We start from the raw sequence: 12,171 nt of genomic DNA, 5'->3' as shown, positions 1-12,171 counted from the left end.
ATCAATGATACACATCAGACTTGACATGAGAAACTGATGCCTTATAAGAGGATGGTTGATGATCTTAAGAAATATTTTACTTTTGTGTCATTTCAATAGATCCCTAGATCAACAAATAGAGCAACATATACTATGACTGCCTTGGCATATATACCAGAGTTACAAGAATCTAGTTTTTGCTTTGAATTCTTGGTGGAAGAGTTACATTACCCTGCCTATGATTCTTTTGAGTCCCAGATGGTCTGTTCTATTATTGGACATGACTCATCTTGCTACAACCACATTTACTCTTACCCGTGAGACCAAATTATCCCTGAAAAATCTTATCCGTAATGAGAAAAGGAACCTAATCCAAAACGCTTCACTGTATGTCATCATCGCTAACGACCTATTTAGATGAGGTTTGGATGGTACTTTGCTTAGGTGTCTAGAAACTGAAAAGTCTCAACACACATTATCTGAAGTCCATGAAGGTATTTGTGGATCTCATTCAAATGGTCTAGCTTTAGCTTGAAAACTACTAAGGGCTGGCTACTACTAGCCAAACATGGAGAAAGATGCTATAAAGTTTTCTAAAACTTGTGAGAAGTGTCAAATACATGGGAAATTTCATACATGCTCCAGCAAGGGATCATACATCATCTCATTGGCCTTTTTTGCAATGGGAATTTGATCTCATTGGCCAAATATATCCTACATCATCTAACAGACACAAGTTTATCATAATTTCCTTTTAGTACTTCACTAAGTTGGTAGAAGCGGTTCCACTCATAAAAGCAACCGGTAAACAAGTCTCTCTGTTCGTCCTAAACCATATCGTTTGCAGGTATGGGATACCGTCATCCATTGTAACTAAAAATGGAGGGCAATTCAAGAACAAAGATCTAGATGAGCTCTATGAAAAATTCAAGATCAAACAACACTAGTCATCCATATATTACCCTCAAGGTAATGGACAAGCTAAAGCATCTAACAAAAATCTACTGACTATCTTACACAAAACAGTAAACAAATCCAAAAGGGATTGGCATCTACAACTCAACCTGCATTATGGGCTTATAGAACAAGTATCAGAACACCTACTAGGGCTACACCTTTTTCTTTGGTGTATGGATCCAAAGTAGTTTTACCTATTGAGGTGGAAATACCATCTTTAAGAGTTTCTTTGCAAGGTCTCGTCCCTGATGAGGACTACAAAATATCTAGATTGCAAGAGCTCGAGTTGCTGGATGAATGTCGACAAGTGGCATTTGATCATCTGAGAGTGTATCAAAAGAGAATGTCTAAAGGACATAACAAGAAGGTTTGACAACGTGAATTTCAGGTTGGTGAGCTTGTCCTGAGAGAAAATCCTAAAAATCAATAGTTTCGGGACAACAAAGGAAATTTTGAGCCCAACTGGCTGGGTCCCTATGTCGCTACTACAACCTTTGGCTCTGGTGCCTATCCAGTCTCAAGATCATAAGGAGAACAACTTCGTGAACTGATCAACACCATCCAATTGAAGAAATTCTTCACTTAGTATTCTCTGCTCCAGCAACCTGTACAACTGAAAAAGTCCTGAAAAAATCCTAAAAATCCTAAAATATCTTTTTTTAAAAAAAAAGAATTATTGCCAAGCAGGTGAAAACCTCACAAACATGCACCTCTTGTACTCAAGTGCTCCATCTATCAACGCAATGTTGGCATTTCCTGCTTTCATACATCTTTGCTATTGCTTGTACATATCTTTTAGTCATTGTTGTGACATCCTAGTTCTTTAGAACCCTCGTGGCTTGAAACTGATCAATGTCCTAGTCTTAGGGTAATCAATTGAGCATTTTACATATCCTAAGTAGTATAATCCAAGTCAACTTTTTGTTAGTGAAACTTGGTCATCCAATTTGAGTCAATCTCCTGTCTCCTAACTAATGAAGATTTTTATCACTGAGTAAACAAGCAAAACAAGATTACTGAAAATAATCACTAAACAATTTAAGATATGCATGAAATTTTCTTCGTGTGTTGTCTTTTATATTGGTTTTTGATTATTATTCCCTCTGAGTAACTTGAGGAAGTCTATCTTGACTAAGAGGAGCAAGGATTGGGGGTATAATATTTTCTTTGTTTTCTGCTTGTAGGAATGATTCTGATGATCTGGAAATATCTAATCAGCTAGGTGTTTGTGATAAGTGCCTTCACATTAAGGTGAAATCGCCACAGATACCTCGACTCCACTTATTTGTATGCTACAGGGAGGTTGGCATCATTTCTTTGTCTGTTTTGAGGGAATTTATTTAAATGTGCAATCTAGTTGCGTGCGTAATCTATCCAAGGATATGAACCAAAAAAGGGTCATTGCGGAGAAGATAATTAATATTGCACATGAAAAGAAAGGAGCTTTTATCTGCCTGCTATGTTTGTAAATGCTCAGTGATGAAAATTAAGCATTTCAAATCTAGTGACTAGGTTTAGGTTGCATTCATTCTACATTTTGTGGATTTTGAGTGATTTTTGCATGATAACAATGATCTCTTTATCTTTTGAATGAGAGTTTGAAATTTCATCATTTATTAGATAAGTGGTCTCTTTTTCATCATTTCTCTAATTGAGTACTTGTATATTGAGATGTTAGCTACATACATAAGCATCTTATATAGATTCATTACATACTCATTTCCATTTATATTATTGCATAGAAAAAAGTAAACATAAAAATTTGCATTACTAGTTACTCATTATCATCATTTATTTGCATATGAAAAGAAACAAAAACAAACATTCATATTCATCTGCATTACATACATCCATACTGAAAAATATGCATACATATAGAATAAAGCATATATAAATACATCTCATAATCAATCGACACAAGTATGTTGAAATCAAATAGTGATCTCGTATATATATCATCATAAATATCTCAGAGTACAAATAAAAGTTTTAGGGTACAAATGATATCAAATCTCATCTACAATGTCCCATTGGAGTAAGAATCGTATGGGCTATAAAAAAATGGGGTATATAACAAAATATAAGAGCTACAAAAATCTAGCTCTCTACCTCTCCCTCATCACCAGGTGGTGGAGGAGGTGGAGCCTACTAACCAGCATCCTCCCTAGGTGCCGAGCTCCCTCAGATTGAGCCATATACTGAGAATATGGGATAACCTGCTGCGCTATAGGAATTGCTACACTATAAGCTACAATGTAATAAGTTGCTCAGCTAGTCTGATGCAAAACCTCACGCTGGAGAGTATCTCGCTTTGCCCTGACCTCCGCCAGCTCTCAGTCTCGCTCCACAAGCTGTGTCTGAGCCAATGTCAACTGCAACTACAAACCTGCTAATCTGGCTCTCATCAACCATGCTACATCAGCTGCCCCTAATCCCTCATAGGCTCTCCACCTCCATCTCCACCTCCATCTCCACCCTTCTCATCCCTCCGCTATCGCACCTATCTAGGAGTTTCTTGCTCCTCCTCTCCTCTACCCTCTGCCATCCTAGCACCACTCATCCTCACACCAACAAATCCAAGGGATCTACCCTCTCCTCTTTGTTGTTGTCTCCCCCCAACTAGTACCCTACTTCTGCTAGCACTAGGATCACCACCTGCCCACCTAGGAGCCTCTTCTCTCTGTCCCTGTCCCTCTCCTTGTGCCTGTCCCTGTGCTTGTGTAGGGGCATCATCCTTAGCCTCCTCTATGAGAGGTGCATGCTTAGTTGGATCCATAAACCTAAGGAATAGATGCTGCTAAAACCAATCCTTGTACTAGGACAATACCCTTGCATCTACAATGTCATCCAGGTAGTCCCACCAAAGTCATTGTAACCTTGTTAGCTCCTGCATGCTCAATGCATAGGACAACCTAGGGGCCCATCCTTGTCTCTCCTTGTTTGCATTATGAGCGTAGGTGGTAAACTCCTATGAAATCACCTGAGGCCTACCATACTACCTCATGACCCAAGATACAACAAATTTCTCAATAACTATCACAAATCTGTTGATTAGAGGACAAGTCATGAACATATCTCTTTGCACAGCCCTCCAGTCATCCCACAGCTCAAGACCCTTGTACAGTCTCCATGCAACAATGATCAGATCATCAAGCTATTATCACCAATACTCTATCTTTCCCAGATGAGGCTAAGTAATGTATCCAAAATATCTATAAACTATCAGTTGCTGTAGATCTCTAGCGTCATCCACAATAGGTCTGCAAACTGGGATATGCTCCTAGGCCCATATTTTTAAAACTAGGACACCTGCTGCCATGCTCTTCCCCTCCCTATAGACAACCTCATGCATCTCATGATACATGTGGCCTAACAAACAAGATCCCCACCCTAATCTCTCAGGATGATCCAAAAGTCTCTCCAGCATCCTAGGCCACCTACATAAGAAACCCTGTTGTTCTCTATCCGACATAATGAAGCAACCAATGAATCTTGCCAAGACACATGCCAATGAAATCTGCTCACTGTACCTAGCCATCATATCATCACAACTGATAGCCCGCGTAAGGATGTCCTCATCATGAAAAATGCGTCTCAAAGCTAATATACCAGGAGGCTGAGCAGAATCGTAATCAACCTTATCACCAGCAAACGAAATCCTCAATATCCTGTAAACATCCTCTGGAGTGATGGTCATCTCCCCAACTGGTAAATGGAAGGTGTTACGCTCAGAATGAAATCTCTCAACCAGTGCAATAGGTATCTTGTGATTCACATGAATATCTGACATCTATAAAAGGTGGGTACACCCACACAAATTGATATGTGCTCTATCAATATCGGATAACTCATGAACTAGCCTCATTATAGGAGGATAGACACACCAAAAAATAACATGTGGCAATCGAACCTGCAACAATCAAACAATAGAGCATCAGAAAATTATCCAAATTACTCTACAAAATAAATTAAACATCACGCAAACCCAAATACATCACTTGCAAAATAAAATTTTCATGTTTGGACTCTTAAAAATGCTCACTATTTTTCATACAACATATCATAGTCTAAGCAGAAACTCGTATGAGTTAGGAATGCACCTAGCATGACAAAAGACTCCCATACAATAAACTACATGGACTCACATGATGAAATGGTTTTTCAAGAAAACACTCGTACGATACACGGGGAGGTCCCAAACGACAAATCTAATGGCCTAAAATGAAAAACCAATAAAGATAGTTTGTTGTACGAGACACAGTATCGTCTCACATGATAAAATGATAATGACCAGTTTTTAACGCCATGAAAAAGAAAAAAATTCAACAAAAAAATCAAATTTGATGAAATAAAAAGGCAAAATACTAGTCACTAATACATTTGGTCTATAATTTCAATAGAGGTTTCTGACGGAGAAGGTATATTGTGACCAAATTTGATTTTTTTTTAAGAAATGCATGAATTCGTCGAAATTCTAATGGTAATTTCACATTTGGTTTTGACAGAGAAGACATTAGCAATGAATTTTTATTTTATTTTCAAAAAAGTGCCCACGTTCATCGTAATTGCAACGACAACAGGCATTATACTTAAAAAAAAAAAAAAAGAGGGCAAGTCATTTGTGACATTTGCAATCCCATGCAGGCTTCCGCATTGAGCTCAACCCTTGGCAAGTTCAAATGACACACTCACCATTCAAGGTAGAATCTTCACCTTCATTTCAGATTTTCATAATATGAGGAATTTTTGAATCTTCTCCTTCATTCATTGAATCTTCGGATTTGCATAATATTTGCATGAGGAATTTTGGATTTGCATAATATTTGTATAATTTATGGAATTGCTTGGGTAGAATCTTCACCTTCATTGATTGATTTGCATAAATGAGTAATTGCTTGCATCCCACCCATTGCTTGAGCTATCCACTACATTTCACAACTACCCATGCTTTGTCGTTCCTAGGTCATCAGAAGTCTTTTAATGTTGTGTCCCCATGCCTCGGTTGTCGATGTTCAGTCTTCCCCTTTCACAACCACGAATTCTATACGCCCCAGAGGGAAATTGACCTCTATTTTTCTTTTCTCTCTCCCATCCTACCCTTACCATGGCACTAGGACATATATACAACAAAGAATGAGCTTACCAATTCTAGGGAGGTATCTAGCAGAGGAAGCATATATGCCTAAGTCTGAGAGCATACCATAAAGCATCTAATTTTAAGAGACTTGATTATTATAGTAATGATCAAACACAACATGCATCTTTCCAAAGAATTAGTTTCATGAAGATGTATCTAGGCCTAGAAGACAAAAAAAGTAGCTATAAGTTACAACAGTCATAAGCACAAGGATATATACCTATGAATAAGAATTAAAAGGAGTAAACGATAGTCTAAGTCAGATTTTATAGTGAAATGAAGTGCATGTTATCACAATAGTCATATCAATGAAAATTATTGTCATTCATCATTAACTTCAAATAAAACAATCACATCATCACCATGCTAGATCACATTTAAAATAGTTTCAGATGGGAGTCACCATTATTTTAACTATCACAAAGTACACATTCATGAAGTATTAAATAGAATAGCCAAGACAGAGGTCCTCATGAGAGGAATACAAGTTCATTGTATGTGTAAATAGTCTTTAGGATTACAACACACAAATTTTCATTTACAGTCAAAGATCACAATGATAATGAAGACCTACACAGTCTTAGAGGAAGTAAAGGGACAACCCAGGCTTGTGATTTGGGTTCAATATCAAAATCAATGAGTACCATAGTAGTAGTGATAGAAAAAAACAATGTATATACTACTTGGGTATAGACTACTTGTTACTATTTTGTGGCTATCTCTTTTTTATAGGCTTTGTCCTAACTTTTTCTCTTTGGTTGGGTTGTCATTGAGATTTATATTTAAAATCTTTGCCCATGATCTCACTATTATTAATCTGGCTAGGACAGTTATCACTTGTACTATTCCACGTGTATTTGGTTCTTATTGTGTATCATCTTCTCATGACTTCTTCAGGAGGCTTTGTGTCTTCTCTTAAAACTATCCTAGAAGATCTTTACTATATTTTCAATGAAACTTGGCTTTTTTTACTTCTTGTTCACTATTTGTTGGTGCAGCTATGCCTTTCTATGTCTTATTTTAATGTGTGCTTCAAAGTGATGTGTTGCTCACAATTCTTTTCCTTAGACCTATACATAAGGCTTGTCATCATCATCTACATATTGTAGTTATACTTTTCTCTCAGACTTAGGCATATCTGTGTTTCCTTTCACATTTACAAATGTATGTGAGAGTCATCTTGAACCAGTTCTAGGGAGGTATCTAGTAGAGGAAGCTTCATAACATTACAGTTTGTGTTAATATGTTCCAAACATATATGTAAATAAAAAATTGACAAATACACCTCAATTTTGAAATGCTTTAATGTTTGTAGAACATGTTAGTGTATGCTTTCATAATGGAAAAACATATTGTAGTTGATCATAACTGATGTAAAAAAGTTGTATCTTTGAATGCCTTGTTCCTTGATTATAGATCTATGCTCAATTGATTTGAATTGCTTGATTGAAAATTTGGTAGATGTGGGTTGGAGTTTATAGGGGGGTAAAATGAGAAATAGACTTGTATCTATATGCAACTTGCACCTTTTCAAAATGAAATTTTGGAAAAGTCCAAATTTGGAGAGAAAATTCCTACTATTTGTGAATCCAACATTCATCTTTCAAATTTTAGGTCCAATTTCAATGAATAAGGGTTCCCAAGACCCTAGTCCTAGAAAATTGAGCCATGAGAGACATCATGAATAAGGGAATGAACCAAATTTATGGAAATATTCTGAAACCTAAGTACAATTAAGCATAAATAAGGCACAACCACTAAATTGAGTCCAAACCTAGTGTATATTTATAAAGAGATACAACTTATGATGCAATATTTAGCCCCCTCTTAGCAAGAGTATGAAATTATGCTCATGTACTCTTGGGAAAATATGGAGAAACCAAGATATTGAAGAGTCAAGATGACTACAAGTTTGGAAAGGTGTTAGCTCCCAAGACTCATGATATTATCAATCTACAATATTGAGATAAAAGGGAAGTACAAAGTGAGTAATATGAGTAACATTGGTAACACACATGGAGCATGCAAAACACAAAGTTATGACATTTAGAACTAGTAATATTCATATATTCTCACTAGGAACCATATCAAAAAGATAAGGCATAGATCTAGGACTAGTAATATCCTTATATAGTTACTAGGAGTCATGTCAAAGACACATAAAATCATGATACCCAAGCTAGTAAGATCCTCTAATACTTAGTCATAGATCACATTCTAAAAACAAATAGAAGGTCATATCTTGGTAACCTAACTAGTCCATGAGTAGTAGTTCAAAATGTTATCAAAGCTAGGTTAGGTTAGGAACCCCAAGAACCTATATGTGTCTTATAATGAGTGTTGAAAATAATCTACACTCAAGAAAACAATGGAATGGTAAGAAAGGGGGCAATACCTCAATGGTAGAGAAATTTATTAACAAATAGAATGCCTTAAGTTGGATTCCTAGCTATTTTATGAGTATTAGCTTAACATTTTCATGTGTAAATAACATCTACTCCCACCTCTACCATAGATCCAACTTCCACCATTTCTCCTTCCACAACCTCTAGTCACCTTCATGTACCAAAGCCATTAGTGTCACACCTTTAGTACTTACATCCTTCACTTATCATCTACCATATGGCCTATTTATCAAATTTATATCTTCTACATGTAAAAGCCATATGCACAAGATGGACTAACAATTGGTAGATGTAAAAGCCATATTCCACAACCTTTGCTAAAATCCTTTCTGCCAGTGCCAAAATATGAGGTTTGTAATAGGATGCGACATCCATCAAAGCATAATAGAGATGAGATTTCTAACAAGATGGAAGATCAAACAATGTAGGAAAGAATTGATTAAAAATAAATATAAGATTGCAGTTTATAGAGTTAACTTTATTTTGTCTTTTGTGGCATTGAATTTCATAGTATTTTAAAGAAGATATCATAGTTTTTCCAAAAAATGTTAAAACCCTGCCTAGTGTTTACCGAGAGGAGTAAATAATGTATAGTTTGGTCTCCCATGCATATAAATTCACCTAAATGTGTGGGAATACCTTTGTTGATGCTATGTATCATATTATGTTGTGTGCAGGGCTCCAAATTAGATTTGGTACATTTTTAGGCATGAGGATAGTCTGATATCTTTATGTATCAGACAGTAAAAGGCGGTAAGAGTGAAGAATTTGGTGGGAAGACAAAGCGATTGGTATTTTGAAGTGGTTGATGATAGAGAGAGGGATGAGGTGACCCTATGCAACCTTCAAAAGGGTTTGTGGATCAAAACCAAATGAAATAGATTAAATTTCTATGACTGTCCTAAGGGTATTGATTGTCACAATCATAGTTTTACTAGTGATATTGTTTTTGTTTTGATAGAGTTGTGTTTGTAAACCCGAGTGTGGACATGTAATGGAGTCATGAGATGTCTTAAGACTAAATAAATACTTAACAACAACATAGTGTGTAGGAACCTAAAATATGAAAGGACTACATATTGGAAGGCACGTGTGATGATGCCATGAAAGGTATGATATCCCTATGTAGCAGAATGAGAAAACCAGTGAAAGACAAAAAAAAATGCATTGAGAAGGCAAAAGGTTGAATTGCCTAATGTTTGTTGTTGAAGTGATGTGTGATGAATACTAAGAGGGGGGGTGAATTAGTATACCAAAAATTACTGCACTCAAACACTTAAATAGTTTAGCAGTAAACTGGTATAACAATTTTACTAACAAACCGGTTAACACAAATGCAAACCAAACAACAAATAAGGCATTTACCCACAGAAGCACAATCACCATAACATAAGAGATTTTGATGTGGAAACCCAAATGGGAAAAACCACAGTGAGATGAAAATCACAAGTAACTATCTGTAGAATAGTAACTAGACCAGTTAAGGTCAAATAGGTTAAGGTCATACAATGTTCTTCACCAGAATAGATCCTGTTAGGAATCTCAATCTCTGTTAGGAGATAAGTCCGATTAAAGACTACCTTGTGAGAGGATTTCAGATCCACAGTTGTGAACCACCTTGTTAGAGGATTTACAAAGGCTTTTCCAGGCCTACCCGGTTAAGGGTTTCAGACTTGCCGAAGATGTGAGTAATCAACAAGTGAGTGATCTAAATACTAGCACAATATACTTGGTTAGATCCTTGATAGCTGATTGTTAATGCATTTCAACATTACTTCAGTCTTCAAAATCTCCACACTTAGTTTCTTCACACAGGCCTAATCTTCTTCTGTGATCACACATGCAAAATCCTCATCAACCACACAAAACCCTAACAACTCCTAAAACCCTAGACATGATGTCCTTATAAAGGAATCTGATTTCATGTCGGTCCAATAGGATTACATTGCTAGTTCCTAGGTTTAGTGCATCTAGACACATTTGGTAACATGAGATAGAATCACCGCCAAAGTGTTGGTGGATGATAACTCATCACAAAAATAATACCGGTTGGTAACTCATCACAGAGTAATACCGGTTCATACATTTACCTATTACCGGTTCACATATTTTACCAATTACCGGCTCACACATTTTACCAATTATCGGTTTCTCAAAATGAAGACTAGGAAAAATGATAATAGCCACTTTGTTTCTTCGTACCACTTTGGGATCCTTAAACAGCTTGAGGTCTTCATACCACTTGAGATCGGTAAACACTTTTTGCAAAACACCAGTAGTCTAAAGACTATAATACATAATAATGGTTGGAATAAATATTGGTTGAGCATAACTTATACATACAATAAGTGATCTCAAAGAAAGTTTGTGTCCATCAATGGAAATCACAACATCATCATCAAAAATGCCAACAATCTCCCCCTTTGGCATTGATGGCAACACTTAGGAAAACTTTTGGCATCTAAGTGTTTTACAACAAAAATATGCCATAATCAAAATTACTCCCCCTAAACATATACACTATCCCTTTTGTAGAAAATACAATGTATACTACTCCCTTACAATGATAAACATGAAAGTATACATAACATGCATCAAAATTTTAAATACAAAATACTACTCCCCCTTTGCCAATAATGACAAAGTATTGCAAAATAACCCCTGTTTCTCATTATCATTATAATAAATGTTTATGAAAAGAATGAGAAAAACTTATCAAAAATCGATTTAAAATCCTGCATAAATGTCTTCATGGATAAGGACCATGACTCAAGCAATGAGGTAGCAACCTCATTTTCCATTTGCATCAGGGATACCTATTCCTCCATGGTGTCCAAGGTACTCATCTCTTGGGTGACCGTTAAGGCATCCAGATTGAGATAGCAGTTTTGAAGTATTTGCATTTGTGGTAGTAGAACCAGCTGAAGTTCCTACAAATCTTTGGTCCAGTTGGTGATTTCCAACTCTATTTTTGCAGTCTGGAGTTGAAACCGGTGAACGGTTTGCCCAAATGTGGTGAAGGAATCATAGGGTGTCTTGAAGGTGCTTATATATGCCTGCAAATCAGATTGCAGTTTGTCTTTCTGAGCAAGCACATCATCACAGAATATATGGGGTTGGCTTATCTTACTAGGCAATAATTTCCCCTCATCCATAGCATCTCTTATGTCTTTCTACGCTTTCTGAAGTTCAGACTGGAGCTCATTTAATTTCTTCACTAAGGCAGTGTTCAGTGCCTTTTGATGCTTCTTTTGTGCATTGGATTCAACAAAATCTTCCAGGCATTGCACCTGGTTCTCTACAACTATGCATAAAAGTTTCAGTTGGGCTAGAGAGGAATCAGTACTTGGGAGGTTGATACCGGGAATCAAACTGGTAAGAGTTTCCACCGTAGTTTGAATAACATCTTGTTCCTTCTTCCTCCTTAGCACTTCTAGTCGTTCTTGGGAAAGCTTAATTCTTTGCAATTGCAAATTGGAGACCAATGGGACTGGTAATATCAACCGGTTTGGCTGGCACATATCCAACGTTACAAAAACCGATGACGATGTGAATTACTTCCAGTGTGATGTCATGTGTCTGCTCAAGATACATTTTGTCACCGTGCACTCTGCTTAGAATGATGTGGATGTGATCTTCTGTAAATTCTTCAAGGAAATAGACCACATTGTGAAGTTTTTTTCTTTCCAGGAT

Source organism: Cryptomeria japonica, chromosome 11 (genome assembly GCF_030272615.1).
Source record: "Cryptomeria japonica chromosome 11, Sugi_1.0, whole genome shotgun sequence".
Lineage (NCBI taxonomy): Eukaryota > Viridiplantae > Streptophyta > Pinopsida > Cupressales > Cupressaceae > Cryptomeria > Cryptomeria japonica.
Note: the sequence above shows the minus strand (reverse complement) of the source record.